The following is a 6,014-nucleotide window of genomic DNA, read 5'->3' on the forward strand; positions in this document are numbered from 1 at the left end:
GCTCCTTTTATCATATCCGGTAAAAATACACTTCTCGCCTTTATCATCCAACTTCTTTCTTTTCTGATCGGGAACATGAGCATATGCAATACACCCAAAAATTCTGAGTTGTCCAACTGTTGGTTTGCTACCACTCCATGCTTCATTTGGAGTTTTGTTTCTTACACTTTTTGTTGGACAGCGATTTAACAAATAAACTGCACATAGAACAGCTTCAGCCCAAAAAGTTCTTGGCAAGTGCTTTGCTTTTACCATACTCCTTGCCATGTCAAGAATTGTGCGATTCTTCCTTTCCGCAACACCATTCTGTTGAGGAGTATATGCCGTTGTCAACTGATGATTGATGCCATGTGCTCTACAGAAGCTTCTGAACAAGCTTGAAGTATACTCGCCGCCTCTGTCTGATCTGAGTGTCTTTAAATAATGACCACTTTACTTTTCTGCCAGTGCTTTGAACTCCTTGAATTTATCAAGAACCTCTGACTTTTCTTTGATGATATACACCCAACTTTTTCTGCTAAAATCATCGATAAATGTTAGGTAATATCTATTACCTCCAAGCGATAAGATATCAAATGGACCAGCAATATCTGTGTGAACAATCTCCAATGGCCTCCTGGCTCTCCATGATTTTCCAATGGGAAAACTTTGTTGATGTTGCTTCCCCTTTACACATGCTTCACACAAATTTTCTGGTTCATTGATTTCTGGCAAGCCGTCCACCATCTTTGTCTTTGACAATAATTTCAGGCCAGAAAATCCAAGATGACCATATCTCAAATGCCACAACCACGAGTCATTTTTAATGACCGACTTTAAGCACTTTTGCACATTCGTTTGCATATCAAGCGTAAACAAACGATTCTTTGACATCTCCACATTTGCAATCAATTCCCGAGCTTGATTTCTGATAATGAGGTAATTGTCCTGCATATGTATATTATATCCTTTCTCCACAAGTTGGCCAAGACTAATAATATTATTTTTCAATGCAGGAATGTAATAAACATCATTTATATATTTTTTTTCACCTTTCTTTGACATGATCGTGACGGTACCTTTTCCTTTCACCAGAATCTTTGATGAGTCACCAAAAGTAACTTCTCCGCGGATGGTGTCGTCTATCTCCGTGAATAATTCCTTGTGACCAGTCATGTGATTACTGGCCCCTGAGTCAAGATACCAAACATTCTTCTTGCTTTCCTCGTCTCTTTTGTAAGTGAGGAACATAGCAAGGCCAACATCGTTGTCTTCTTTTGCTGCTGCAAATTGACTTCTTTCTTCCACCTTTGGTGCTCTACACTCATAACTGAAATGACCATATTTATTACAGTTATAGCACTGATATTGAGACTTATCACCTTGTTGTTGATATCCGCCTCGTCCTCGGCCTCTGAAATTTTGACCACGACCAGATGGCTGATACCCTTCAGAATTCTGGCCTCTATTGAAGGACTGTCTTCCTCGTCCTCGTCCACCACGGTAGCCACCTCTAAAGCCACCTCTTCCACGTGCAGAACTGCTACTGTCAGAACTGTCACCAATAGACACCTTGCTTTGCAATGCCTTTTCCAAATGGTTTGTATCATCATACTGGTTCATCCGCTGCTCATGAGCTTGAAGTGAACCTACGAGCTCATCAATAGAAATTGTGGATAAGTCCTTTGATTCCTCGATAGAAGTAACAACGTAATCAAATTTCCTTATCAACGAACGGAGTAATTTTTCCATCACCCGAACATCATCGAGACTTTCACCATTTCTTTTCATCTCGTTTGTCATGGCTTTCAAGCGCGTAACAAATTCACCAATATTTTCTAAATTCTTTATCTTTAAATTTTCAAATTCCCCGCGTAACACGTGGAGCCGCACCTTTTTGACTTTTTCGACTCCTTGGAATGATTTTTGCAAAATCTCCCATGCTTCTTTCGCCGTTTTTGCATTTGAAATTTTTTCAAAGGTTGACTCGTCAACTCCTTGAATAATTGTATATAACTCCTTTTAATCTTTTTTCCGGGTCTCTTTCAAAATCATCTTCTCCGCATTTCAAAATTAACAATATCCCAATTATCGTATGTTGCCGTCAATTTCGGGATTTGTGGTTGCACCATCATCGCCATTTTTCACGAACGGAACCTTAGCTCTGATGCCAATTGTTGGAAACATAGATGGGCCTTGAACAAATATATAAAAGGTTTGTATAACATAAACACACACCTGTATATATTAATAACAATAATAAGCTACAGCTTATATACTTTTGACACAAACACAAGGCTCCTGCCTTTTTATTTAACAAAGAGCTTCGGCTCTCGAGCTCTGGTTTTTTTTTCTCAACTACAACTCTTCTTTTTCTTTTCTTCGTTCTTATTACAATACCTATTTGCAGCCTTTTTTTATAGGCTTGAACAAATATAAGGTTACATCATTGCTTACAACATCATATTTAATATAACAACTAAACTGTGTATTATGAACATATGCAGCCTACCTTTATTCGCTCCACAATTTTCTCCACACCGTGTATGGATGCATGTGCTTTGGATTTTCCTGCCTACCATATTTCCACCAGGAAGCTGTATGTGTCTCTCATCTTATTCACACTTGTATTTTATTTATTATGTTTATGGAGAGTTTGACTTCTAACAAGCCCTGCAAGATCATGTTCCATGTACTCCAGCACAAGGTACACACTGTATGAAAACTCTGATACAACTACACCTTCCAATTTTATAACGTTAGGATGGTGTAGACTGCATAGAATTCTAATCTCTATGGACATTAAGCGAATGGTTTCAGGTTCCCAAATGTTGACTCTGATCTTCTTTAAAGAAACTATTTTCTGCTTCTCGAGATCAAGTGCCTGATAAACATGGCTGCCTTCACCAATCTGCAAAGAGAAATTAAGTCACTCAGCCAAGATTTTTAATCAGCTACTCAAGAAAATACTACAAAAAAAACCATCCATAATGACAGTAAAACATTACCAATTATGAGGAGACAAGTGGATGATGTACTGAATTAAAGAAAACAATCTGATATATATATAGATATAGGTGTTTAATGTAAAACTGAGGAAACAAAGTACACGTGAAAGCTGTGTTTATTAATAATCCATACAATACAATATATAGAAAACTACAGATAAGAGAAAGGCTAAAGACTAGGATCACACACAGTAATCCACTCCTACAATGACTCTAACCAACATCGTGCATGCACCTACAACTTCTCTTCTAACTGATGATCTAAACAGATATGCAAGACTTATTCAAACGTGGAGTATACCACTCAGCTGAATAAAAACAATCAAATAAAATAATGCAAATAAATCAAATAAATGTTTCATATTATCCAACAATCACCCCCTCAATATGAAACTTATTTATTTAACTCTTTAACGCCCAGCAGCATCCTCATCTTTTCAAACTTAACCGTGGTGAGTCCCTTTGTCATGATATCTGCACGCTGCAACTCAGAGTTGATATGCCTGATGACTATCTCCTTCCTTTCCACACATTCACGAATAAAATGATACCGTACATCGATGTGTTTGCTCCTGCCATGAAACACTGGGTTTTTTGCTAAATCTATAGCAGACCTATTATCAATATATAATGTGACTGGACCTATTTCTTCCCCTGTGATCTTACTCACCAAATTCTTTAACCAAATCGCCTGACAGGCAGCTGCGGTGGCAGCCATGAACTCTGCCTCGCAAGATGATAATGCAACACACCTTTGTTTCTGAGAGACCCAGGTTATGAGACTATTATTCAAATAAAAAACCATTCCCCCTGTGCTTTTTCTGTCGTCTGTTTGCCCAGCTAAGTCACTGTCTGAGTATCCCACGAGCATGTTGTTTGTATTGTGCCTGGAGTACACTAAACCAAAATCTAGAGTTCCTTTAACATACCTGAGGATCCGCTTCACAGCATGTTTGTGCATAATAGTGGGCTTCTCCATAAAATGACTTACTATACCCACTGCGTAGGCAATGTCCGGGCGAGTGTGAACAAGATAACGCAACCCCCCGACCATACTTTTGTACTCCGTTGGATCCACCAGCATGCCACCTTCGTCTTTAGTAATGTGTTCCTTTGGGTCCATAGGATATTTAGTGGGATTACATTCTCCCATTCCTGCCTTCTCCAACACCTTGCAAGCATATCCTGTTTGTTTGAGCTCAATAAAATCATCCCCTTGATTCACTTCTATTCCCAAGTAGTACGTCAGCTTTCCCAGGTTGTTCATCTCGAACTGATAACTCATCTGTTGCTTAAACTCTTCAATGACAGCAATGCTGGTGCCTGTAATCAGTAGGTCGTCTACATATACTCCAATGATGAGTGTATCACTGCCTTTATTTTTAGTATATACCGCATACTCATGTGGGCACTTAGAAAAACCCATGATCTCAAGACTCTTGTTGAGCTTCGCATACCAGGCTCGTGGAGCCTGTCTTAAACCATAGAGTGCTTTTATCAGCTTGTAAACCAAACGTTCTTGTCCCTCCTTGACAAATCCCTGTGGTTGAGTAACATAGACTTCTTCCTCTATCTCGCCATTCAGGAACGCTGTTTTAACATCTAAGTGATGTACCTCCCAACCATACTTTGCTGCCAAAGCCAACAGCAGCCTAACAGTCTCGAGTCTGGTGACAGGAGCGAATATTTCATCGAAATCCACTCCTCGTTCCTAAACGTATCCCTTCGCTACAAGCCTTGCCTTGTATTTTATTATTTTACCATGTGCATCTCGTTTGATCTTGTAGACCCACTTCAGCCCAATCACCTTACGATCTGCAGGTAACTCCATTAGTTTCCAGGTATTATTTTGCTCGATGGAATTCATTTCTTGCTGCATTGCTTCCCTCCAGTTCTTCTCCTTGACAGCTTGCTCATAGTTTCTTGGCTCATCCACTCCCATTAATAACAACTCGTCATCTAATTCGATTTCTTCAGTGTTGTTATATATGTCAACAATCGAGGCAAAACGTTTTGGTTCACTGCTAACTTCTGTTTCCGAGCTTTGAGTTTTTGATAGTGATGAGCCTCGTGTGCTTGACTGTGATTGAGGTGTACCCATCTCAGCTTCCGAATTAGAACTCAAATGCTGAGATGAACCTTGCGTGCTTGACTGTGATTCTGGTGTACCCATCACAGTTTCCGAATCAGAGCTCAACTGCTGAGAACCGTCATTGTATCGTTCATTATTTGTGAAGCTGTCCACAACAGTGAATGTATGCTCACGACTACAGGTTAGAATACCTTGCTGAGCTTTGTTCCAGTTCCAAGTTTTTCCCTCCTTGAAAATTACATCTCTGCTTACCAGGATACGATCCGTTTCTGGATCATATAAACGATAGGCTTTGGTTCCAGGCTCAGTTCCCAGATGCACCACCTCCTTGCTTCTATCTTCTAATTTCTTTGTGTAGAATCCTGGCACCTTCATGTGACCCAAGCACCCAAATATTTTTACATGTCCAATGTTCGGTTTCTCACCTTTCCATGCCTTGTAAGGTGTTTGTCCGTTCATGGAGCGTGTGGGAAGCCTGTTAAGAAGATAGACAGAATGCCTCACAGCTTCTCCCCATAACGTCATCGGCAGCTCCATTTGTTTTAGTAGACTACGAGCCATAGCAACTACAGTGCGGTTTCTACGCTCTACTACTCCGTTCTGCTGAGGGGAGTATGGAGCCGTATACTGCCTTGTGATTCCATTTTCTGCACAAAAGGCCTCGAAATCTTTAGAACAGAATTCCCCTCCACGATCAGTTCTAAGAGTTTTAACCCGCTTCTCTGTTTCGTTCTCCACTCTAGCTTTAAAACTTTTAAACATTGCTAATGCCTCGTCCTTTCCCTTTAACATGTAAACCCACATCCAACGACTATAATCATCTACAAGAAGCAGAAAATACTTATTTCCTCCCTTAGTTGCTGGTGAAATTGGACCACAGAGGTCTCCATGTACTAGCTCCAGTCCTTGCTTTGCGTGAAAATTTGATTGAAAAG

This window comes from Apium graveolens, chromosome 2 (assembly GCF_009905375.1).
Source record: "Apium graveolens cultivar Ventura chromosome 2, ASM990537v1, whole genome shotgun sequence".
Classification (NCBI taxonomy): domain Eukaryota; kingdom Viridiplantae; phylum Streptophyta; class Magnoliopsida; order Apiales; family Apiaceae; genus Apium; species Apium graveolens.